Source organism: Leucopleurus acutus (assembly GCF_964270905.1).
Source record: "Leucopleurus acutus genome assembly, chromosome: 5".
Classification (NCBI taxonomy): domain Eukaryota; kingdom Metazoa; phylum Chordata; class Mammalia; order Artiodactyla; family Delphinidae; genus Leucopleurus; species Leucopleurus acutus.
Window position 1 is genome coordinate 114,536,914 of NC_139147.1, and position 27,251 is coordinate 114,564,164.

At 41.3% G+C, this 27,251-nt stretch overlaps 1 long non-coding RNA gene across 2 annotated transcripts in view; it reads left to right on the forward strand.

The window, feature by feature from the left end:
- The window catches only part of LOC309962600, a 73,944-nt gene that overhangs the window by 12,005 nt on the left and 34,688 nt on the right, over nucleotides 1–27,251 (forward strand). For both annotated transcript variants that reach the window (XR_014326249.1, XR_014326250.1), the window contains one exon: nucleotides 4,441–4,546. This is a non-coding gene — a long non-coding RNA (uncharacterized lncRNA). The remainder of the gene's footprint in view (nucleotides 1–4,440; nucleotides 4,547–27,251) is intronic.

Below are 27,251 nucleotides of genomic sequence, written 5' to 3' on the forward strand. Positions count from 1 at the left end.
TTTCCTAGTCCCCGGCCTCACAAATCTGGTGACAGACGTAATTCACAAAACCAACGTGTGGCTCGCTGCTGTTTTAAAACATGGATTTACCAAAATGTTGCCGAAGAATCTAAAGGTTTCAACTTCTAAAAGTCACGTTGGGCTCTCCATCTGGGATCAGTCCAAGTGATTTATTCATCATTTTATTAGAGATCTTTTCCCAGGGAAATTCTCTGTATCTGATTATCAACATAATGGAAACTGAAAGAGCCCCTACCAAGAATTCAACCTATGCATATGACTTTTGCCCCCGGAAAAAAATGGAATATGTAAAACTGTCATCAACAGGAACCATCTTGACTGCAGGACATCCACGGTCCCCAGTTACGACAGGAATTCCTCATGCAAATAGGGAGGTGGTCCTGTCTAATTTGAGGTTCCAGTAGGAGGAAAAATCCAACGTAAGTGCTTATAAATCAGAGTTTTATAATGATATTAGTTGACGGCTACTTACGTGGGTCATAAATGTGACACCACGATAAATAGTCTAGTTGCTTTGAGGATGTATTTGAAGGACTCTTTTACTGGCTTTGAGATATTACAGTACCTCCATCAGGAAAGTCTCATCTGTTTTTGCAGTTTATTGCTTTTACTTTCTATAGTTTGTACAAAATGTCTAAGCTTTGTTTCTTCCAATATTTTGCCTGGGCTACATTAGTGGAAGCCTGTGTTTTCCCTGGGCCTTCAGAACCACAAGCCAAATTAAGACAAATGGGGAGCTGGAGCCTCAGCTGGGCCCCCGGAGAGGCCTCCTCCCACTGCCTTCCTTCCCCTGACTTTTCATAAACCAACTTCGAAGCAACTAAAATCCCCCCCCCCCTTTTTTTTTCTGACCACAGGCAAAGTTCTGTCTCCTCGGTTCTCTGAAAGTTATCCATTCCTGAATTTTACCCTTAACCACAGTGGAGGAAAGGGAATAACTGAGGTCAGGAAATATGGAAAGAATGTTAACAATTTACCACTAAAATATACATTAAGAATATTTTCAGCAAGTATAATCTCCACGTTGAACTTCTAAATCTAGAATTCTCCTGTCATTATGACCATCTTCACATTTACGTGTGCCCCTTTCAGCTTCAATTCAGTCCTTCCTGAATGAACTCTTTGTAAAAGGTAGGGCTGAGTAAAAATAGACAAATAAGGTCTCCAAGTTTCCCTCCCTATTCAACATTTGGCTTCACTGATTATAAATGTTAAAGCGGTTAGGTTAAAATACTCGTCTTTCACATGAGCCAGTGCATGAAGATCACCAGAGATTTGAATAGACGTAAAAATAGAAGCAAAAGTACACTCACAGGTAGTGCCTTCAGTTGAATAAGTTCCGTTAATAGAAATCCAAAGTCATAAATACTTTTGCTTTAAGATTGTCACAGAATGTTAGCATGAGACAGAGACTTAGAGATCCTTTTATTCCATCCCTCACTTTATACAGGACACCAGTACCAATAATCATCACTGCCAGTGTATATGGGTTATCTCATTTAATCCTAACAACCCTAGGATGCGTCATCCCCATTTTGCAGATGGGAAACCGAGGCAGAGAGAGGCGAAGTAACTTGCTCAAGTTGAAGTGGCAGAGGTAGGATTCAAACTCGGGCACTCAGGTTCCTAATTCAAACACTGGGTTAGGGAACCTCCAGGGATTTGAACCCTTGTCTCCAACAGCTGGCCTCTTTGCCCTGCCCTGGGGCAAGTGGATGGCTGTGACCAGCCTGGCTTTATCCTCTCCTTCCTGTGCCATGTCTCTTCCTCACACTGATCTCAGGTTGGCCTGGAATGGCTGTCATGATCCAAGATGAATCCGTCTTTGTCCCAAGAGCTGTAGCCAAGGCCTCCCCAGACACGCATGCTGGGCTGCATCTGTCGCTAATGGGATTTCCAGATTTCTGTGTCTTGATGAGTCCCCACTTGGCAGCCTTGCATATCCATGAATCTAATGTGTGCAGTCATGCTCTTCAGCTGTTCCAGTCTGGCAAAAAAGTGATGATGTCTGTGGTCAGGTTAACTCTGAAGGCAGACTCACTGTAGAAGAAATGACCCCCTTAGCAGGGTTAGGTTTCTGAGTCCATCTTTGCAGGGCTGAAGCTACCTTAAGAAGGCAATAAGTCATATGGTAATAATGCCTCTGCACACATCCAGCACTCATCTTCCTTAGATCCTGAGCACTTTATATATTATTTCCATGTACGTGAACTTTCCTTAGAGGTATTTTTTCCCTCTTTCCCCCTTTTTTTCTTAAGTGACGTATTGTAACTTGAAGGCCTCTCTCTTGTTCCGCTTTGTTTTCTCTGTATATTACCTACCATAGGGCATTAAACTTGGAAGACCAACCAATGATTATTAAATGCAAAAAAGAACAGCCTGTACCAAAGCCCTATTGTCTCATTGACCTGTGTCATGGACTTCGGCATTTCTTGGCTGTCCACACCCATTCTATACCCCAACATACCCACTTTTGGAGAAATTCTTTCTTTTGGAGAATTCTCTCCCCCTCACGGTGTGACATCTTAGTGATCAATAAGTCCAAGTGCCCATTTCTCTCTCTGGAAGCTGTAGCGGGAAGTCCCGATCTCATAGGGTTGTCATGTGCATTTACTGAGTTAATTCATCTGAAACATGTAGCAACTGCTCAGTCGTATTAGCTCGTCTACTTGCTATTATTGTTCTTCATCTTGTTCTAGTTTGCCTTCCCATTTTCGTTATTATTATTAGATTACTATCCTCCTATGGCAGCTGGGACAATGACATTTGGTCTGAACTTTGCCACTCACTCTTTCCCCTGGAATGTTGAATGTTGTATGGTGGACACGGGACAGAAGATGTGGTTGGATTTTTTTTTAATTGTGAAATATAACGACACTTAGGGAACAGTGCATAAAACTACATGAAAGATTTATAAATAATTGAAAGCGAGAACCAATGTCAAGATTATCAGCCTCCTAATCCTTCCTGTGTGTCCCTCACCGATCGAAACCCTCTCGCTCATTCAGGGATAGCTTCACGGGTATGCGACCTGTGCAGTGGCCCAGGGCTCCATGCTCAGAAGTGTCCCAGGCTTCGTTTCATGCTTTGCAGTCGCCATCTCGAAATTCCTAATAACCTTTCACCAAGCAGTCATGCATTTTCATTTTGCGCTGGGCCCTGCAAATTAGGTAGCTGGTCCTGTCTTCACTTCTTGAGGTAACCATTATTCTGACTTTTATGAAGATGATTTTCCTGCTTTTCCAGATGTGTGCATCTGGAGCTCTTCATCCCAGTGGTATTCTCTGACATACTCTTTCTGCTACAAAGTCTACCAATCCTATGATTCCTGTCTCATAGCCTTCAGAGATGCCCTGTCTGTTACCTTCCAACATTCTCCCAATACATTTTATTTTGCTTAGGTTTGCCAGTGTCGATTTCTGTTGCTTGCAATCAAAGAAACACTACTGGTACAGTCTGTTACTAAAAGACCCTTGATTGAGAAAAAGACAGTATATAGTAGTTTTTCTCTGTTTTGTTTCCTTCTGCCCATACCCCGAAGTCTGATGAGTATTCTATAGATTTGAGATTTATTTAAAAAACTGACTACCATCTAACCTGACAAATTCTTGTTCTCTAGCAGAAGAAATTGAAACTCGAAGTTGTGAAAGCAGTTACTATATTTAGAAAAATATCTTCAGGACAGGCCACAAAGACCAAAGGACCTGCCAATGACACTTTTTTCTTTTCAGAAAAGTTGCTTTGGGCTGCTCATGGATTACCACTTTGTGCAGAACTCCTCCCCGTGAGATGTAGTTGCGGTAGGGTCCCCAGTCCCCAGCTGCACATGTATTCTTGTCCCCCTAATTTCAGTGATTGGTGCAGGGATAGGGGTATGTGACCCAAAAAGAACCACTAATAATCCTCCCTAGTAGTCTTCTGCTTGAACCATCAAGGAGGATGACCTCTGGCCTTTGGGGACCCTGGAATGATATTAAGCTAGGGTTGCCGAGGTGTGGGGAAAAAGCAGTAGAGACCGAGGCCAACACATTAAAGGCAGTAAGCAGAAGCCATGAGGTACCCAGGGAGTTGCTATTATAGTTGATGGTGGAATAAAAGCAGAGGCAGAGAAATCCTGGCTACCAGACTGCTTTGAGCCTCTTGGGGGACTGTGGTGTCTTGAGGAACATTTTAGTGCTCCATGAAGCTTGGCTTCATCACAGTCAAGATGGTTCCCTCTGCTTCCCTGTTTCCCCGTGTGTCCTAAAACAAACATCCAACACCTGTCTCAGCCTCTCGCATCAGAATTGGTGCCTGAAATGAAACATAGTTACAAACACTTGGTGATTTCACTTGAGACCCTAAAAAAACCCTCTGCAGACTCACTGTGCTTAACCAACATTTGTTCTTACTAACTGTGGGCTTTCCTTATGCTCTCAGTGCCTGCAGCTCAGGGGTGAGTGAAACAGGGCAAGGCCAACATGGAAATGGTAACCCAACGAAGGGGACCGACAGGAACTGCCTGCAACATTGGAATACTGACCTGGTGAGTCCTGAATTCTTTTTTCTTCATCTCCACTCCCTCTACTCTATTTAAGGCTGCTAGAACCCTTGGCCTGGATTGAGGCTGGCCTCCCTGCTTGCAATCTTGTTTCCCTCAACTCCATTCTCCACAGAGCAGCCAAAGCAAACGTTATAAAAGTAATATTTTATAATTGCTCTCTGGATAGGACTCCAAACCCTTAGTATGCACTTGAGATTGTTTATGGTCTTGGCCCTTGCTTACCGCTCCAGCCGTGTTCTCACCACCTCCCCCCTACCTCCATCCCATCGCTCACACACTCTGCTCCAGAGCCAACCCCTCTTCCCTGAGCTCACTCTTCTGCCTTCTCACCTTTTACATGAGTTTCCTCAGCCCCTCCCCTTGCTGCCTCCTACTCTTCCTTAAGGGTTTAGTTTAAATGTCTTTTCCTCCAAGAGATTTTTTTGTGAGCCCCAAAGACTGAGGTTCTCAATCAGACACTGTAGACCTCTTTATTTTATTTTTAAAATTTATTTTATTTAAGTAGAGTTGATTTACAATGTTGGGTTAGTTTCCATACAGCAAAGTTTTATAAATATATATATACACACACATATATATACATATATACCCATATATATGTATATATATTCTTTTTCATATCCTTTTCCATTATGGTTTATCATAGGATATTGAATATAGTTCCCTGTGCTATACAGTAGGACCTTGTTGTTTATCCATTCTATATATATAATAGTTTGCATCTGCTAATCCAAACTTCCCAAGCCATCCCTCCCCCATGCCCTCTCCCCCTTGGCAACCACAAGTCTGTTCTCTATGTCTGTGAGTCTGTTTTGTAGATAAGTTCATTTGCGTCATATTTAAGATTCCACATATAAGTGATATCATATGGTATTTGTCTTTCTCTTTCTGATTTATCTCACTTAATATGATAATTTCTAGGTCCATCCATGTTGCTGTAAATGGCATTATTTCATTCTTTTTTAGGGTTGAGTAATATTCCATTGTATATATGTAACACATCTTCTTTAACCATTCATCTGTTGATAAACACGTTTCCATATCTTGGCTATTGTAAATAGTGCTGCTATGAACATAAGGGTGTCACTGATGTGTATGAAATGGATGACTAATTAAAGAACCTGCTGTATAAAAAAATTAATTAAATTAAATTTAAAAAATTAAAAAATAAATAAATTAATTAAATGACAAAAACAACCTCCCCCCCAAAACATAACGGTGCATGTATCTTTTCAAATTAGAGTTTTGTCCAGATATATGCCCAGGAGTGGGATTGCTGGATCACATAGCAACTCTATTTTTATTTTTTTGAGGAACCTCCATACTGTTTTCCATAGTGGCTGTACCAATTTACATTCCCACCAACAGTGTAGTAGTGTTCCCTTTTTAGAGCTTTTTATTTTAAACTATAGAGTTTAAAGAACTGTAGAGTTCCTTATTTTAAATTGAATGACTCTTTAATTTGTCTGTTTCTGACTTGACTGTAAATTCCTTGAGGGTGACAAGCACATTGTTGGTGCACAAACAATGTATGTATGAGATTAGAAGAAACAATGGAACTCTACCACTTCTGTAGCCAGAGCTCACAGCTATGGGCTAAGGGAGATCAGAAAATTGGACTAGAATCTCGGTCAAAATACGGGCCAGGGCCCCAATCACTAGTCAAACAAGACTGCTAGGAACCATGAATTACTTGGAAAACTACCACCTTAATCAGGTTTGTCTGAGGCAATCTAGCAAATCCATCCATTTTCTTTCCTTGCATATTTTAACTAGAAGAAATTAATAGTCCTCCCCTTCCTGTCAATATTTACATGTCAGACAAATTGCCTATTTCATCATTTCTTAAACAAACAAGCAAAAACTAACCCAAATCACAGACAAGCTAGGATGCTTGGTGAGTTGTATTAGATGTATTACAATCTTGGCTTGAGAGTCCATTAATTGGAATCAGACTTGTGGAAGGACAAAGTGCAAATAGTTAAGCAGATTCCTTAAATTTTGCTAAAACAGGAGTAAAAATAAGAAAACCAGAAATCACCTTCATCCTGGCCAACGTGGGAAGCCTGGATAAGTAGATGACAGTATATTCTGAACCATAAAGGAATGTTGGTTTGTCTTCTTTTCCTTTTGAAAAGACTTCCTTTATTTAGGAAACCCTAACCCTAACCATAACTGTAACCCTAATATATCAGGAGACCCTGATATCAGCAAGCAGAATGCTTCAAGGCAACATCTGTGGTTGAAAGAGCACTGAACTGATGATAGGATTCTGGGTAAGTCACCTGACTTCTTGGACCCTCAGTTTCTTCATCTGTGAAACAGGAATAATGATAACAACTGAGCCTTCCCTGCCTGCTGAGAGATGCCACAAGAGAGAGTGTTTTAGAAACAGCTTTGTAAAGTCCAAAGCCCTCTGTAAACACAGGGTGTGGCATTAACTCTGTCTAGCATGGTCTACAGGAAACAAAGCCAGGGAAACCGAGTCCATGAGCATCAGATTTGGAAGATGTGTTTCTGAGCAGAAGTCATGAGATCAAACTTTATGATACAAATAAGCAGTAGGAAAGCACAGGAATCACTTTTTCTTTGATCAAATTAATTATCGTGAGTAAATTCTCCCTCATCAATTGTGCTAAAATGGTTTTTCATTTCTCAGGCAGCTTTTTACAACGTCATGTTGTGTTTAATGGTCATCACTAAATTGTTCATCAATTTAAATCAATAAGTTGGCAAAATAGTTGCAGGAACTGAGGTTTCCCTTTCTCTTCAGCACAGAGAGGAGACATGGAAGGATTGTTTAAGAATGTATTTCTATGTGGGTCTCAAGTAAAGGTGGCCATTGGTACCAGTAAGGACTGGACTCAGGATAATCACAGGCATGCACATAGCTACATCCCTTTACCATAGCAGACATCAACAATCAATCACAGGCCCTCAAGCCTGGAGTTGGCCTCAGAACCCTTCCCAACATAATGGTAACTTGATCAGATAAGGGCAAAATCCATTTGTCATGCCTGGTCTAGGCACTGATCCGAGGCATGACTCTTCAAAATTGTGCTGTTAAAGCAGCTATTAGGTGATGCCCCAATGTCCTACTGAGAAAATAAACTAGCAACTTACAGGCTTGTGACTTATTCTTTCATTTTCAGAACACTTATTAATTCAAAGCAAAGCAAACAGTGTAGTAGAGTGAAACCAAAACGCCTGGGTTGTAATCTCATAGAAGGTTCTCTCTCTTCTTCCAGCCACACAGGATATTTGATCCTTCTAATGCCATTAACTGTTGGCTTCAAACAACTGTGAAGAAGAAGAAGAAACCTGACACTTAGTCAGATGGTGTTTATACAGATGTAGCTTCTTCCTTAGCATTTTTGGTCAGGAGGAGCTCAGTGAGCTGGGGGCTGAATCTCAGGAATGTGTAAATAAAGTGACATTGACACAGACCTTTAGGAACATTTGCAAGCCCCATTCTAACCCCACTTAGAGCAGAGGGTCTTAATCTTTATTGGGTATGAACTCCTTTGGCAGTCTGGTGAAGTTTATGAACCCTTCTCAGAATATTGTCTTTAAAGATGACAGTAAAAGAAAACATATTAGGTTATAAAGGAATCTGATTATATTGAAATAAATTATTGGAATATTTTTTAAAAATCTGTGATATAGTAATAATATATGTGCTTCTTGACTAAGCATTAAATAACAAGATCTAACTGCAGGTCAAATACCTACTATAATTTTGGGGTAAAGATGAGTGCAAATATCTGGGATAACTGTAATGTTCTATAGATTATCTGTGATTCTTACTGGTGACCAAGTCACAGGTACTGACTGAATAATACTACTGTGGTTCGTAAGCACATTTAAAACAGGAAAGTTGCTAAATTTCAGAAAGGGATTAGTAAAAATAAAGGCAGAATTTTTTCCTGCATCCAGCTAGTTCATGAACCCTCTGAATTATGTCCTGGTACCCCAGTTACAAACCTCAGACTTAGACAAACTTGGGCATAAGGGTCTCTGACTAACAGGGCAACACCCCTTACCTCTAGTTTCTCATTTGGGGAATATCTTATGCAAAAGAAAATGGTCCTCTATGGATTGCTTTGCTTTGGTGTGAGACCACCGTTCTCTTCTCTACTTTCAGAGCTTTTCCCTTGAGGGTGGTACCCAGCTTAAACACATTCTCTGCCATAAAAACTGCATAACCATTGTAGACGTGAGGAAATGGGAACATAAGTAGGTTAAGTGACCAGACCTCCAGAACCAAACAGCGGGAAAGACCATCAAACACCACAACCTCTGATTTCTAGACTTGGGAGAAAGTTCTGTTACTTACGGTCATTTTCTATCCCTGGCAAGTTAAAGGGTTAAGAAGGCCAGAAGCTCTCACTAGATCTGACTTGAACCAGAGGTCCAGGAAAGGAATCTCAAGTATAATCAGGGACTCCTCGTCTAGGGGGGTCGATTTGATACAGCACCTCACCTAGAACTTTTCTGCAGGGGAGTCGCTAAAGAACTAGATGATCTAGTATTGGTGGGAAATCTTTAACATGATATCATTGAAGCATTGTTAGTGATACATCTGTTTTGTGGTTGGTTTTACATTGGATCAAATGAAATCTATTGATGTGTGGGTGGAAGTGGGAGATGGGTGAGAGGAACTATTTTAGAAAATACTGCTCTTGGGTATGATAGCCTCTGACACAACATTATAATTGTTTTAATTGAGGTATGGTTGATTTACAACGTTGTGTTAGTTTCAGGTGTACAGCACAGTGATTCAGCCATATATATGTTAAATATATATTAAAATAAATAAGTTGCTTAACGATTTATTTTAATGACATTTTCACTTCTTCATTTGTAGGCGATCACAAAAGGGCTCCCCAGAATTATTTAATACTAGAAAAATAACCCTGAGAGAGAATCAAATTAACCACCCCACCCTCTTCTAACAACGTGGAAGCTTGCAAACGGGTCCATGGCTCCTCGTACACTGACTCACTTTGGTTCTCTCACTTGGGCTTTATTTATGGTGAGAGCTGCAAAGCTGAGCTTCTGGGGCATCTCGGTCTCCCCTGGATTTAGGTGAGTGTCCAGAGTGCAGGAATGTGGGAGTGAAAGGCATGAACAAAGAAGACTTTGTGAGCACTCCTCTGAAGAACTTTGTCCTTCTATTCGATTGCTTTTTCCTCCACTGAAAAAAAATTACCCAAATAATACATGCTCAGGTAAAAATGTAAATAATACAGAAGTGAATTTAATAAGAGGTGAAAGTCCCTCTTTCTTTGCCATCCTCCAATCCGACTCCTTTCCCCAGAAGTGGAGTATCTTTCCAGAACTTTTTTTCTGTGTTTATATATGTATATGCATATAAATGCACAGAATGTAAATAAATTCAAATGAAGTGTTTATTTCTTTACAAAAATGGGAACATATTATACATATCCTTCTATGACTTACTTTTTTTTTTTTTTTGGCAGTACACGGGCTTCTCCCTGTTGTGGCCTCTCCCGTTGCGGAGCACAGGCTCCGGACGCGCAGGCTCAGCGGCCATGGCTCACGGGCCCAGCCTCTCCGCGGCAGGTGGGATCCTCCCGGACCGGGGCACGAACCCGTGTCCCCTGCATCGGGAGGCGGACTCTCAACCACTGCGCCACCAGGGAAGCCCCTATGACTTACTTTTTTAATCTTATTTTCTCTATGACTTACTTTTTTACTTAATAGTTCTTAGCTATCTGTTTGTACATATAGATCTATCTTATTCCTTTTAATGTCTACATACTGTTCCATAATATAGACGGATGCCCCATATATGTTTAACCATTTCCCTGTGCATGGACATTCAAGTTGTTTGCAGGTTGGGTTTTTGTTAGTTGGTTTTGTTGCTATCAGAAACAGTACTCCAATATTATATCTTCTTTAAGCTGCAAAAACTCACCCCTCAATGTGATTTTTCTCTCCTCCTGCAGGGATAAGAGTGGAGGTGGGGAGAACAGAAAAAAGAGAGGATGCAATCCTTTTCTTCCCCCTGATCACTTCTTTCCCTTCTCCCACCTGAGTTCCCAACCACGATATACAAAAAGAGAGCTCCCTCTGCTGGGAATGCTCTTTCCTTCCTCCCTCTCACCTGGGTAACTTTTCATCCTGCAAGGCACACCTCACATTTTGTCTCCCCAAGGCCCTGCCCTACCACCAAGAGAGGGAAAGGGGCCCGCTTCTGTGCTCCCATGGCCCTCTCTGCATCTCATGTCATTTTGAAGTCACCTGACTATATGCCTGGCCCCTGAGGGGAGGGAAGGATGGAGAGTGGAGTGTTCACCGTGTATCCTCAGCTCCTAGCAGCATGGTTAGCACGTGATAGGGGCCCCGTGACACAACTGGTGCCCTGAACTGAAGGGCCTGCAGATGAGTAGCTCCTGACTTAGTGTACACTTGGTCTAGTTACCTTTCAATATGTGTTGAAGCCAACAACACTAGATTATGACTCATCTGGACAGCATCTGAGCATGGAACCAGGTGCATGGACCTCTTGCAGAAAGGTTAAAACAACACAAATCTCATGGCATTCACCAGTGCCTTCTCTGGTCTTCCCCCACACTCATCACATCCACGGGGATCACTCTGGTCTTGGCAGTAGGCTCTAGCACACCGAAAAAAGAACAAGACCTGTTCTGCAGGTTCTATTTTTAATTTTTATTAAAATCATTACCTGTGCCCTGCTTGATAGTTCTCAGGCAGGTAGCTCTGATAAAACCGGTTGGGTTATGCCCTTTCCTGGCCGCGGCTCTGCCCATCCCGAAGCCTCCGCTAGGTCTGGTAGGAGCTGATGAGTTTTCCAGGGCCTCCACTCTCCCTCCCATGTAAGACAGGGAGCGCCCAGCAGGGGACTGCATGTTTCCAGACTGCTGGAGCAGAAAAGAAGGGAAGATAAAGGAGCGCAGAAGAGCTGAAGAGAGAGTCCATCTGAAGCAGCCAGAAGATCAGACCCCAGCGTTGAGGCTGACATTATGAATCCTGAAACTCTAGACTATCCTCAAGAAACTCTAGGTATCTTGGGGACCAGGTAGTTAGTATTGGAGCCAAAGAAGGTTTGGGGAACTGGATACCTTCTTATGTAAAGCTCAATGCATGCTAATTCCACCCTTGCACCAAATTGCTACTTCCTAACTTGACCTATATAAACATTCTGGAGTCAACTGGCAGTAGGCCACGATCTTCCACTCTGGCTTACACAGGTGGCCAGTAAACTCTGATATCTACACGGTGACCCCAACAGTGAGGGAGAAGGAAGAGGGATGAGCAGAGGAGATGGAGAAGGACTGGTGTGACTGCATCTTCTTCCCATCTGTCATTCTCCAGAGAAGCAAACTGACACCCAGAGAGGTGAAGGGTCAGGCCCAAGCCACTGCGCTGGAGAGCCAGCAGCGGACCTCTGAGGATAACTCAGGTCTCCTCCAGGCTGGTCTCTGTACTTTTCTATGCCCTGAATTTTGGAGTAGGTAGAACAGATGTCTGCCACACTTCTGTTATAACCTATGTGTAAGGGAGGGATGGGTGTACTGTACCTCCTCCACTTGACTTGCCAATTTCCCATCTCTATCAGTTTTTCTCTTCGACCTCTAGTTTGGTTCTTCTATACATGCAAATACCCCTCGGAGAGGCAACACAATCTCACTGAGGGCAACATCATTAAATCTTTTCTGTAAAGCATATTGAGCAAAGTCCTGGGCTAATACGGGCTCGGGGAAGAGTCTGTGTGTGTGTTTGTTAAGGTTTCCAACCCTCCAGAGGGAATATGATGCCAAAAGGGAAGAGATGACTCTGGATTTACTTTTTGCCTAGAGACCAGGCTGACATCAGGGATTTTTTTCCTATGAGAGTGTGTTCCTTGTCACTTTGGCCACAGAGTGAGATATGGAATCACAGTAGTTCACATCCTGGCCTGGCTGCTCCTACAACCATAAACTTCCATTGACCCAGATTCTTCTTGTCAGCCCATAGGAAGATGAGTCTACACTGATCAGCAGATTAGTTCTTTAAAGTGGAAGACTGCCAGCGAGATGTGTCAGCCGCCCTCCTTGGTGGAGGAGATTAGGTGGGAGAGCCTCCCTTTCGGGCAAGGTGTATCCTGGGTCAGTAAATCATTTCTGGCCTGAAGTCACCTGCTTATTCCCATGCATTAAATAAAGTAAGAAGCCTCCTTTGCTCCCTCACAGGTGGATTGCCAATGTCATTGCCTAGCTACGAAAGCAGGGGTGCCTCTAGAGCCTGACAGCTGCCCCCGTTATGGAGGCTCTACCTTTAGTAGTTATTTTAGGGTTCCTTCTGAACCTTGTTAAGTCTTCACGTTTCTCCTTAGTTGGAGGAGCCCAGAATGAAAATTAAGGAATGTGGTCCTATAGCAGCTGAGCATGCCGGGAGGATGGGTTAATGCACTGTGGCCCCCTCTCTCTCTTCGCATCCCTTGTGAGGATAAGTAAAAGAAAGCAATGCCTGCAAAGCTCTCTGAGCTCCCTGGGGAGAGGGATTATGAATGCCCAGATTCTGTGGTTTATACAGGGCATTCAACAGTACCACGAACAGTTAGACTTTCCCCTCCCTGACAGAATTTGATGACATGAATCTCCCAAAAGTTTTCTCTGAAATAGGATTTTCTAAAAGTGAACAAGAGAGAAAACATCTCAGTCTTCCAATAATGACTGACCCCAGGCAAGGTTCTGCTAAACCTGGGGGAGGGGCTGCATTTCCCATGGGACAAGCGGATTCTTCCTTTCTGGAACGTCTCAAAGACCGAGCAGTAATGGGAAACACAAGAGCGAGTTTGACTACTGAGATTTAACAAGGCCTGTCGTTTCTGTGCCTAATCCTCATATATATTCCATTATGGTGATTTTTCAAGACAGACCACGAAAACCAGACCCTCTTCTGTACATGGGGTGGGGTAAAGGGCAGGAAGCAAAAGGCGCAAGAAGGGTCTATAATGAGAGCAATCACGAATAATCCCAACAAAACTTCTGGAAAAACCAGCCTGATTTCTATTTCTCAGGAAATTCTCCCTTTGACTAATCTGCCAGGCTCCAGTGAAATCCCAAACTAAGTTCTTCAGGATGCTTAAAATACGAAATCTGATGTAAAAGTAAACATTTTAGAAATAGATACATGAAATGACATTGTGGAAAGCTGAGAGAAAGAGAAGGTTTGGTAAGTCAACTCTTTCTAAACTATTTCAGCCTGCCTGGATCTAGACAAGGGAGGAATTTAGAACCCAGCTGCCCAGATTCTCTCTGTGGCTGCTCAGACATTCTTCAGTGGCTTTGGTGGTTAAAAAAAAAAAAAAAAAAAGACACAAAGAACAAAAAAAAACTTTATAACTTGCTTCAGAAAGACAAGTGCCTCCCATTCATGACCATTAGAACTCATAGAAAGTCGACTGGATTCACACCGACCCAATCAGCGAAAGATTGCACGTCTCGTATAAAGGCTGCAGTACCATCCGCCCTCCAATAGAATGAGTAATTTTATGCTATTTTTGGATGGTGTGGTTCTTTAAAACAAAGTGATAAATTAAAGTGGCCCCAGTAATGTTGCAAAAATGTTAAGCTGTCTTAAAGCAAATGGAAAATGTGGACTTCTCGTACAAAGAAGGAGACAGCAGATGGAAAGGTCTGGAGTTGGCTTTCAACTGAGTTCAGAAGAATTTCAGCCAATCAGTCCATCTGGTATTGAACTTTGGAAACTGCCCTGTGTGCAGTATTGTTCCTGGGCATGCAGAATATTTCTTTTCTTCTTAAAGGAAGAAAAAACTAGTCTTTTTTTTTTTACTTTCTGAATTTTATTTTATTAATTTTTGTATACAGCAGGATCTTATTACTTATCCATTTTATACCTATTAAGGTATATATGTCAATCCCAATCTCCCAATTCATCCCACCACCCGCCCCACTGCTTTCCCCCCTTGGTGTCCGTGAGTTTGTTCTCTACATCTGTGTACCTATTTCTGCCCTGCAAACCAGTTCATCTGTACCATTTTTCTAGGTTCCACATATATGCGTTAATATATGATATTAGTTTTTGTCTTTTTGACTTACTTCACTCTGTATGACAGTCTCTACATTCATCCATGTCTCTACAAATAACCCAATTTTGTTCCTTTTTATGGCTGAGTAATATTCCATTGTATATATGTACCACATCTTCTTTATCCATTCGCCTGTCAATGGGCATTTATGTTGCTTCCATGACCTGGCTATTGTAAATAGTGCTGCAACATTGGGGGGCATGTGTCTTTTTGAATTATGGTTTTCTCAGGTATATGCCCAGGAGTGGGATTGTTGGGTCATACGGTAATTCTATTTTTAGTTTTTTAAGGAACCTCCATACTGTCCTCCATAGTGGCTGTATCAATTTACATTCCCACCAACAGTGCAAGAGAGATCCCTTTTCTCCACACCCTCTCCACAACTTCATGTTTATAGATTTTCTGATGTTGCCCATTCTAACTGGTGTGAGGTGATACCTCATTGTAGTTTTGATTTGCATTTCTCTAATGATTAGTGATGTTGAGCAGCTTTTCATGTGCTTCTTGGCCATGTGTATGTCTTCTTTGGAGAAATGTCTATTGAGGTCTTCTGCCCATTTTTGGATTGGGTTGTTTGTTTTTTTTAATATTGAGCTGCATGAGCTGTCTATATATTTTGGAGATTAATCCTTTGTCCGTTGAGTCGTTTGCAAATATTTTCTCCCATTCTGAGGGTTGTCTTTTCATCTTGTTTATGGTTTCCTTTGCTGTGCAAAAGCTTTTAAGTTTCCTTAGGTCCCACTTCTTTATTTTTGTTTTTATTTCCATTACTCTAGGAGGTGGATCAAAAAAGATCTTGCTGTGATTTATGTCAAAGAGTGTTCTTCCTATGTTTTCCTCTAAGAGTTTTATAGTGTCTCATCTTATATTTAGGTCTCTAATCCATTTTGAGTTTATTTTTGTGTATGGTGTTAGGGAGTGTTCTAATTTCATTCTTTTATGTAGCTGTCCAGTTTTTCCAGCACCACTTATTGAAGAGACTGTCTTTTCTCCCTTGTATATCCTTGCCTCCATCCTTGCCTCCTTTGTCATAGATTAGTTGACCATAGGTGTGTGGGTTTATCTCTGGGCTTTCTATCCTGTTCCATTGATGTATATTTCTGTTTTTGTGCCAGTACCATATTGTCTTGATTACTGTAGCTTTGTAGTATAGTCTGAAGTCAGAGGGTCTGATTCCTTCAGCTCCATTTTTTCCCCTCAAGACTGCTTTGGCTATTCAGGGTCTTTTGTGTCACCAAACAAATTTTAAGATTTTTTGTTCTAGTTCTGTAAAAAATGCCATTGGTAATTTGATAGGGATTGCATTGAATCTGTAGATTGCTTTGAGTAGTATAGTCATTTTCACAATATTGATTCTTCCAATCCAAGAACATGGTATATATCTCCACCTCTTGGTATCATCTTTAATTTCTTTCATCAGTGTCTTATAGTTTTCTGCATACAGGTCTTTTGTCTCTCTAGGTAGGTTTATTCCTAGGTAGTTTTTTCTTTTTGTTGCAATGGTAAATGGGAGTGTTTCCTTAATTTCTCTTTCAGATTTTTCATCATTAGTGTATAGGAATGAAAGATATTTCTGTGCATTAATTTTGTATCCTGCAACTTTACCAGATTCATTGATTAGCTCTAGTAGTTTTCTGGTGGCATCTTTAGGATTCTCTATGTATAGTATCATGTCATCTGCAAACAGTGACAGTTTTACTTCTTCTTTTCCAATTTGTATTCCTTTTCTTTTTCTTCTCTGATTGCCGTGGCTAGGACTTCCAAAACTATGTTGAATAATAGTGGTGAGAGTGGACATCCTTGTCTTGTTCCTGATCTTAGAGTAAATGCTTTCAGTTTTTCACCACTGAGAATGATGTTTGCTGTGGTTTTGTCGTATATGGCCTTTATTATGTTTAGGTAGGTTCCCTCTGTGCCCACTTTCTGGAGAGTTTTTATCATACATGGGTGTTGAATTTTGTCAAAAGCTTTTTCTTCATCTATTGAGGTGATCATATGGTTTTTATTCTTCAATTTGTTAATATGGTGTATCACATTGATTGATTTGCATATATTGAAGAATCCTTGCATCCCTGGGATAAATCCCACTTGATCATGGTGTATGATCCTTTTAATGTGCTGTTGGATTCTGTTTGCTAGTATTTTGTTGAGGATTTTTGCATCTATATTCATCAGTGATATTGGTCTGTAATTTTCTTTTTTTGTAGTATCTTTGTCTGGTTTTGGTATCAGGGTGATAGTGGACTCATAGAATGAATTTGGGAGTGTTCCTTCCTCTGCAGTATTTTGGAAGAGTTTGAGAAGGGTGGGTGTTAGCTCTTCTCTAAATGTTTGATAGAATTCACCTGTGAAGCCATCTGGTCCTGGACTTCCGTTTGTTGGAAGATTTTTAATCACAGTTTCAATTTCATTACTTGTGATTGGTCTGTTCATATTTTCTGCTTCTTTCTGGTTCAGTCTTGGAAAGTTATACCTTTCTAAGAATTTGTCTGTTTCTTCCTGGTTGTCTATTTTATTGACATAGAGTTGTTTGTAGTAGTCCCTTAGGATGCTTTGTATGTCTGTAGTGTCTGTTGTAACATCTCCTTTTTCATTTCTAATTTTATTGATTTGAGTCCTCTTCTTTTTCTTGATGAGTTTGGCTAATGGTTCATCAATTTTGTTTATCTTCTCAAAGAACCAGCTTTTAGTTTGATTGATCTTTGCTATTGTTTTCTTTTTTCTATTTCATTTATTTCTGCTCTGATCTTCATGATTTCTTTCCTTCTGCTAACTTTGGGTTTTGTTTGTTTTTCTTTCTCTAGTTCCTTTAGGTGTAAGGTTAGATTGTTTATTTGAGATTTTTCTTGTTTCTTGAAGTAGGCTTGTACTGCTATAAACTTCCCTTTTAGAAGTACTTTTGCTGCATCCTATAGGGTTTGGATCGTCATATTTTCATTGTCATTTGTCTCTAGGTATTTTTTGATTTCCTCTTTGATTTCTTCAGTGATATCTTGGTTATTTAGTAATGTATTGTTTAGCCTCCATGTGTTTGTGTTTTTATGTTTATTTTCCCTGTAATTCATGTCGAATCTCATAGCGCTGTGGTCAGAAAAGATGCTTGATATGATTTCAATTTTCTTAAATTTACTGAGGCTGATTTGTGACCCAAGATGTGATCTATCCTGGAGAATGTTCCTTGCGCACTTGAGAAGAAAGTGTAATCTACTGTTTTTGGATGGAATGTCCTATAAATATCAATTAAATCTATCTGGTCTATTGTGTCATTTAAACCTTCTGTTTCCTTATTAATTTTCATTTTGGGTGATCTGTCCATTGGTGTAAGTGAGGTGCTAAAGTCCCCCACTATTATTGTGTTACCGTCAATGTCCTCTTTTAGAGCTGTTAGCAGTTGCCTTATGTACTGAGGTGCTCCTATGTTGGGTGCATATATATTTATAATTGTTATATCTTCTTCTTGGATTGATCCATTGCTCATTATGTAGTGTCCTTCCTTGTCTCTTGTAACATTCTTTATTTTAAAGTCTATTTTATCTGATATGAGTATTGCTACTCCAGCTTTCTTTTGATTTCCATTTGCATGGAATATCTTATTCCATCCCTTCACTTTCAGTGTGTATGTGTCCCTAGGTCTGAAGTGGGTCTCTTGTAGACAGCATATATATGGATCTTGTTTTTGTATCCATTCAGCAAGCCTGTGTCTTTTGGTTGTAGTAGTTAATCCATTCACGTTTAAGGTAATTATCGATATGTATGTTCCTATGACAATTTTCTTAATTGTTTTGGGTTTGTTTTTGTAGGTCCTTTTCTTGTCTTGTGTTTCCCACTTAGAGAAGTTCCTTTAGCATTTGTTGTAGATCTGGTTTGGTGGTGCTGAATTCTCTTAGCTTTTTCTTGTCTGTAAGGCTTTTGATTTCTCCATCAAATCTGAATGAGATCCTTGCTGGGTAGAGTAATCTTGGTTGTACGTTCTTCCATTTCATCACTTTAAATATGTCATGCCACTTCCTTCTGGCTTGTAGAGTTTCTGCTGAGAAATCAGCTGTTAACATTATGGGAGTTCCCTTGTGTATTGTTTGTCATTTTCCCTTGCTGCTTTCAATAATTTTTCTTTGTCTTAATTTTTGCCAATTTGATTACTATGTGTCTTGGTGTGTTTCTCCTTGGGTTTATCCTGTATGGGACTCTCTTCTCTTCCTGGACTTGTGTGGCTATTTCCTTTCCCATGTTAAGGGAGTTTTTGACTATAATCTCTTCAAATATTTTCTTGGGTTCTTTCTCTCTCTCTTCTCCTTCTGGGACCCCTGTAATGCAAATGTTGTTACATTTAACGTTGTCCCAGAGGTCTCTTAGGCTGTCTTCATTTCTTTTCATTCTTTTTTCTTTATTCTGTTCTGTGAATTCCACAGAATTCCACTATTCTGTCTTCCAGGTCACTCATCCGTTCTTCTGCCTCAGTTATTCTGCTATTGATTCCTTCTAGTGTAGTTTTCATTTCAGTTATTTTATTGTTCATCCCTGTTGGTTCGTTCTTTAATTCTTTTAGGTCTTTGTTAAACATTTCTTGCCTCTTCTTGATCTTTGCCTCCATTCTGTTTCCAAGGTCCTGGATCATCTTCACTATCATTATTCTGAATTCTTTTTCTGGAAGGTTGCCTATCTCCACTTCATTTAGTTGTTTCTCTGGGGTTTTATCTTTTTCCTTCATCTGGTACATAGCCCTTGCCTTTTCATCTTGTCTATCTTTCTGTGAATGTGGTTTTTTTTCCCACAGGTTGCAGGATTGTAGTTCTTCTTGCTTCTGCTGTCTGCCCTCTGGGCATGAAGAATTATTACAGAGCAATTATTTGGGGGGTTTCTGGATCCCCAGTTAATAGAGAATTTCTTGAGGGTAGGCACATTGTTTGTTTTTCTATAATAAGACCCCACCCAGCCAAGTTCATGTCCCACCTTCTATAGTTCTCCCAGGCTACTCAAAACAACCTATAATTGGTCACTGGAGCCATCCATCACCTCTCCCCAGTGTTCTCCAAGTCCAGGCTCTATTTCTCCACATTTCAGTTAATTAAATCCTACATCCCACACATCCTTCAAGGTCCAGCATAAACCCCCTGTTGTTCCTTAATGACTCAGCCAGTGATGGTGGCTCCTTTTTCTCCTCTCTTATTGCACTTAGGGTGGACCACACAGAGGTGTTTAGATGAGCAGCAGAGAGAAGGGGAACATCCCAGGAACAGCACGGACAAAGGCAGACTGAGGGCACCCCAGTGATGCTGGGGAAGGGGAAGAGTGGGAGAGAGTTTGGGGAGCTGGAAAGAGAAAGAAGTTGGTTCCAAGTTCAGGCCCAGGTCCCTTCACTCCTGAGCTCAGCAACAGTGGGCAAATCATGTCCTGTCTGGAAACCTCGGTTCCTCCAGTGCCAAAGACGTCCCCTGAAAGCTTTTGTGAGTGAGTGCCTGTAGTATCTGTCAAACAAATGAATGAATTTATGCTAAACGTATTTAACATATATCAAAGTGGCTTACTGGGATGAGGAGGGTATGAGTAAAGGCAGTTTTGGGAAGGCTTTCTGAATTAGGTCTCCCCAGCAATCCCTTCCACAGTTCCAAGTTCTTTTTTGTTGTTGCCCTGTATCAGTTTAGGCTTGGGGAGGTGTATGTATGTGAAGGTGTCTGGCTCCCTAACATACTATGTGCTCCCATGGCAGGGATGTGGTATATATATGATTTTAATATTTATTTATTTATTTGGCTGTGTCAGGTCTTAGTTGTGGCATGCGGGATCTTTAGTTGCGGCATGTGAACTCTTAGTTGCGCATGTGGGATCTAGTTCCCTGAGTAGGGATCGAATCCGAGCCCCCTGCATTGGGAGTGTGGAGTCTTAGCCACCGGATAACCAGGGAAGTCCCAAGGGACATGGTATTTTCATATACTGTTGTGTCCCCAGAACTGAGCCCAGTGCCTCAATAAATACCTGTGGGAGAAATGAATGAGTTCATCCTCAAGGCGTTGGTAGCATTTTAAAAAGTGCTTTAGAAAGAGTGTCCTGGCAATGGTGTGCTGCACAGATTAGAGAGGGTGAGGCTAAGAACCAGAGCTTCAACTGCTTCTGAACTTGAGAAATTTGGGGAACTTATTGTGGGCACATTTTATGTTTTGCCAGTGAGGACACCCCTCTTCTGAATCTTAGCAACAGTTTCTGCATGGAGTATCACCACCAAAGATCTTCTGAGGGAGCCCTCCATTCAGCAGTAACAAGATTTGTCCTGTTTGATAAACATGATGATTGATTCAACATGATCTTAATACCAAGATTTATTGAGTGCTAAGTATGTACTAGACACTGTTCTAAGAACTTGACAGGTTGTATTAGTCAGGGTTGTCTGGAGAAACAGAAACAATAGGAGATATACATACCTATGTGTAAAGAGATTTAGTATAAGGAGTTGGATCGTGTGAAGGTCAGAAATCCCAAGGTCTGCTGTCGGCAAGCTGGAGACCCAGGAAAGCTGAGGGTATAGTTCTAGTTCAAGTCCCAGTCTGAAGGCAGGAGAAGACTGATGTCCTAGTTTGAGGATGGGAAGAGAAAGAGAGAGAGAGAGAGAGAGCGCTTCCCTGGTGGCGCAGTGGTTGGTTCGTGCCCCGGTCCAGGAAGATCCCACATGCCGCGGAGCGGCTGGGCCCCGTGAGCCATGGCCGCTGAGCCTGCGCGTCGGGAGCCTGTGCTCCACAACGGGAGAGGCCACAACAGTGAGAGGCCCGCGTACCACAAAAAAAAAAAAAAAAAAAAAAAAAAAGAGAGAGAGAGAATTCTCCTTTTCTCAGCCTTTTTGTTCTATTCAGGCCCTCAATGGACTGGCTGAGGCCCACCCACATTGGGAAGGGCAGTGTGCTTTACTCAGACTACTGATTCAAATGCTAATCTCACCCAGAAACACCCTCACAGACACACCCAGAAAAATGTTTAATCAAATGTCTGGGCACTCCATGGCCCAGTCAAGTTGACACATAAAATTACTCATCATACATGTGTTAATTCAATTAATCCTCACAGTGATTTTGTAGGCAGGTAGCACTATTATCCTCTTCATTTGGGCGAGCCAGGATTTGGGCCAGTCTGACTTCAGAACCAATAAGTCTAGCCAGTACAGTATGCTCCACTGCTCCACCCTGCCTTGGAAAGCCATCCTAGGGCTTCCCTTCACATGTGCAAGTGATGTTTATTTTATTTTGTTGAATAAGATAATTTCAAAACATCAAATAAAGTTTTAAAAAATAGTTTATTATTTTTATGTGTTACCTTCTGGTCCTTATCCAATTTTACATATAACTTCACAAAAGGTCCTGGTTTGCCTCATATATGCAAACTTAGAAGTAATGTTGGCATAAACAGTGTCATGCTCACCTGGCGTTGGTTAGTTGCTCAGTAACAATAATAATGGTAATAATCATAACATGAAATTATTATTACCAATTAACTTTATTAAGTAATTATTATCTAATGAATTTTTAATATATCTCATTCTTCTGGGTTGTGGTTTACTTTCCTGAACGGGACCAAAAAAAAAAAAAAAGTAAATCTACTACTTATTAAAGAAGACATTTACATCAAATTCTCTTCATAACAAGGAAATACAACAAGATGTCAAATGTTGGATCCAAGTGATAGGAGTATAGGCAATTTTTCTTTGGTCTCTTTTTTCTGCCCTTTTAAATATATCACAATGGAAAAATATATAAATCACCTTATTTATTTAAAAGTCTGTACAATTACAACATTAATTAAGGTAAAACTGGGCCAAACTGCCCATAAGAAACACTTTCGGTGGCTGCAGGACCATTAGGGCTGGTCCATATGCCACCCTGACTTCAAAGACTCTTCGGTGGCCTTCCTTATCACACCTCAAACCATAACAGATGCTAGATCATAGTGTTACCGAACCAAACAAGAGTCTGCTTGCCCAACATGTAGCAGAGCCAATCTGCTGACACTAGGTTGTGGTGAAGAAAAGTGCAGAGTTTATGTGCAGGGCACCAAGCAAGGAGAGCGGGCAGCTCAGCTCATGCTCATAAGACCCAAACTCCTCAATGGTTTCAGAGAAGTGTTGTTGTTTTTTTAAAAATAAATTTATTTATTTATTGGCCGCATTGGGTCTTCATTGCTGCGCGTGGGCTTTCTCTAGTTGCAGCGAGTGGGGGCTACTCTTTGTTGCAGTGCGCGGGCTTCTCATCTAGGTGGCTCCTCTTGTTGTGGAACATGGGCTCTAGGCATGCGGGCTTCAGTAGTTGGGGCGCATGGGCTTAGTTGCTCTGTGGCATGTGGGATCTTCCCAAACCAAGACTCGAACCTGTGTCCCTGCATTGACAGGTAGATTCTCAACCGCTGTGCCACCAGGGAAGTCCCCAGAGAAGGGTTTTTAAAGGCAGCATTGGGAGTGAGGGTCTCAGGGTGATCAGCTCATGGACATTTTTCTGATTGGTTGGTCGTGAGGTAATAGGGTGATGTGTCAGGAACCTTAATCATCAACCTTCTGGTTCGAACCACTCTGGCATCTACATGCTTGTGGTCACCACACAGTCACCATCCTCCACCTGGTGGAGATCTTAATTTCTGCAGAAAAACTCAGAGATATGCATCAGATTGTTACGTCTATCCCTTCAGGAGGAACTAGGAGACAAGTGAGTCCATTTTTCTAATCATTAACTGCTTGAGTCTGCTCTTTGGAACGCAGGGAAGGTTAAATGAGATGCAGGGACTTGGAGGGGATTGTACCCAGGAGGGTCCCACAGGGTCCTGCTCAGCTTCAATACCCCCTTTTCTTTCATACTCCTCAATCCTGAGGGGAACAGAGGCAGGACAAGAAAGGGAATGAAGTTTTGGTAGGACAAGTTAGTCATAAACTTGACAGGAGAACTCGGTTTTAGGGGGACTTGGTTTCAATAGGGCTCCCAACCTGTTACTGATTTCCTCCAAGATTATTAGCTATTTAGTGACAGACCAAAGCACAGAACCCAGGCTTCATGATTCCCCGCTCTCTTATCCCAAATGAGCCAGCTTCGTGAAATTTTCTTTCTAAGATTTCATCACGTGCATTTTCCTACTTTGCGTTGGGTCCATGGGCTCATGGCTACAGGAGCATAAATGTAGAAACTGGGTGCAGGAGTAACAAAAACATGGTGAACCTCCCCGCATTCTGTCCCCTTCTCACCTCTGGCAGACATCATTAATGGATCAGAGAACACTCTTCCCTGAGCTCAGCCTTAGTTCAGATCCTTCCCAACACATTGCTCCAGGCAGCCACTACAAAGAACTGGCTCTGAGGATGAACCTTGCTCTCCCTGGATGGAGTAGTGATGGCAATCTTAATCCTTCCTTTGCCTTCCTTAGTATCTGGCCTTGGTTCTATGATTATATCTCCAACATTGCACTGATTTTTCATTCTTCTTGAGCGAATCTATTCTGAAAATGGTAACTCAGCTTGGAAGCTACTTTCATGCCCAAACAGATTCCCAAAACACAAGACCTGGGGGAATCACATTGAACCTGTTTATTTTGCATGCTTAGAAACCTCTGAATGATTGGCTCCAGCTTACACAGGCGTGTTCACGACGGAACAGAAACCAGTCCCAAGCTAGCTGACTCTTTGTCCAGTGCTCTTTTTACCACTCTGCCCATCTGACTCTGGGCTTTATCAGACAGAACAGCAAAAAATGTTCCTGGGGCCTGACACGTGTAAACACTCCTCCATCACCCTGGCCACGGCAGCTTGCCAAGACAGGAATGAGGCCAAATTTAGTGGGTCCTTCAGCCCGGTGACCCCGGTGGAAACAGTCTCCTGATATAGAACAGAGAGAGCCAGAGAAAAATGTGCCGTCCCACAAAGAACAAAGCCTGGGATGATTCATTGTCCTGATCCTGGTGATTTATCACTGGATGTGGTCATTCATACGTGGCTGTCAGCAACTTTGCAGGAATTCTAATCTGGACGCTCGTCCTGAACACATAATTCCCTACTTACTTCCTCCTGGTTCCCAAACATTCAGAAGTTTCCTGGGCATGCTTCCCTGGCTGCCCTCTTGGTATACAGCCAGATAGTCTGGGGGCCTTGGGTAACTCTTTTAGCTTCTCTGAACCTCAGCTTTCTCATCCTTAAAAGCCAGAAATTGAAGGAGTTGTTCTCGAAGATCCCTTCTGGACCGAAAATCCTATGACAAGACAGATTTAGGAAACCCTTTTAAATAAGAAAAACATATTTGATTTCCTATATCTTACAGCTTGGCTGGTTACCTACGTCCTGATGGGACCAGGTGAGGAGTGTGGGCCAGGGCCTGGCGGGAGGCCGTAACCTTTGAGGAAGGACCACCACCCTCCCAGTCCACTGTGGTCCGTCTCCTTCTGCACTATGGAAACTTCTCGTGCTCAGATCACTAACGATTTATTTGTTGCCAAATTCAATGTTCAAATACTTTATAAAGTAAAAGAAAATTATACAAGCACTATGAGGGTATTCTTATGAAAAATCAAGAAAGCAGAATACGTATATATATGAAGTCATGTATACGTGTAAACATTTACAAAGATGCCATTTTTTTAGGGGGACTTATTCTAGGTATTTTAGTTTAGATTTATTTTTACAGACATGAGATCAAACGGAACATATTTCTTTGTATCATGCTTTTTCCACTTGACAGCATGTCCTAGAACTCTTAACCATGCCAGCCCATGTAGTCTTTTTTATTAATTGCTGCGGAGGGTCCCTATATGGTGTTTTAACTACTTCTTTTTGTTAACCACTTCTCCACTGATGGATATTTCGTTTGCTTCTTAAGGTGCTGCTATTTCAAAAAAATATTGCAGTAAACTAATATTCTTGTCCACACATTTGACCATTTCTCTAAGATTGGTATATCTAGAAGCAAAACTGTTAGGTTTACAGAAATGTACATTTTAAATTTTGAAGAATTCTGCCAACTAATCCTTTAATGTGGTAGTACCAATGGGAATACTCATTTTCCCATATTCTCATTGATTCTCCACTGCTTTTTAATATATATATATATTTTTAATTTATTTGTTTTTTTAATTTATTTATTTTTGGCTGCATTGGGTCTTTGTTGCTGCATGCAGGCTTGCTCCAGTTGTGTCAAGCTGGGGCTACTCTTCGTTGCAGTGCACGCATTTTTTGTGGTGGCTTCTCTTTTTGCAGAGTACGGGCTCTAGGGCATGTGGGCTCAGTAGTTGTGGCGCACGGGCTTAGTTGCTCCGCAGCATGTGGGATCTCCCCGGACGAGGGCTCGAACTCGTGTCTCCTGCGTTGGCAGGCAGGTTCTTAACCACTGCGCCACTGGGGAAGCCCTGCTTTTTAATATTTGTCATTTCTCCATTATTAGCAAGGTTGAGCACATTTACACGTGTGTGTTGGCCGTGTATATTCTTTCATGAATTGTCTATTTATAAGCTTTGCTTATTTTTCAGTTAGGTTGCCTTGTTTTCTTATCAGTTTGTAGGAGTGTTAAAAATTTTTTTTTAAATGAACTCAAGTACTCATCACCTAGTTGCAATATTATCAACTCATGGCCAACATATTCTCCCATCCCCATGCAAGGATTATTTTGAAGAAAATCTCCAACATCATACCGTTCCATCTGTTAATATTTTAGTTAGTAAATCTAAAAACTCAAAGCTCTTAGAAATATCCACATTATCATCATATCTAATAAGAAAAATGATTCCCTTATGTTGTCAATTATTCAGGGTTCAAAGTTCCTCCATTAGCTTTTATATTTTTAAAAAAATAATTACCTCAGTGTCATCAAATAACCAGTAAGTGTTTACATTTCTTCCATTGCCTCATAAATCTTTTTTAAACAATCTGTGTGAACCCAGGTCCAAAGAATGTCTGTGAATTTTAATTGGTTAATATGCTTTTTAAGTCTCTTTTAATTTATAGGTTCTTCCCCTCATGTGTTGAAGACTTCTGGTTATTTTTCTTATGGACTTTCTCTCAGCCTGGGTTTTGCTGATTGCCTCTGATGATATCATTTAACATGTTCTTGTGTCCTGTATATTTCTTGAATGCTTGTAGTTAGATCTAAGGCTTGATGGGATTGTTGTTTTGACAAGAGTAGTTTATAGGTGTGTTGTATATTTCCAATAAGACCACCTATACAATCATGAATGGCTACTAACCTCTGGCTGTCTCTTTGTGAGGTTAGCAGCCATTCATGATTGTGTTGGTCTGGACACACTCAGGAAACAGAAACCACACAATAATTCAAATAGGGGACACTTAATATAAAGAATTATTAATTCTGATAGGAAAGTAACTGTGAAGATGTAAGGAGACCCCTACTGGGTATCCTCTATCTAAGGGAGAGTACTCAAGGAAAGATAAGCTTGGCGAGAGGGCCTCCCCACAAGGCTGGGTCTCCCAGTCAGTTGGAGAAGGTATGGCTGGGCACACTAGAAGTTGGCAGTTAAGTTCACAGGGCTGCTCGGTCAGTCACAGCCACCAGGTGAGCAAGAAAGAATCCACGGATGCAGGCACGCTGAGGCTGGTGGGTACCGCGATGGGTAGAAGGCCTGGTGTGTGGCATTCACGTTGGG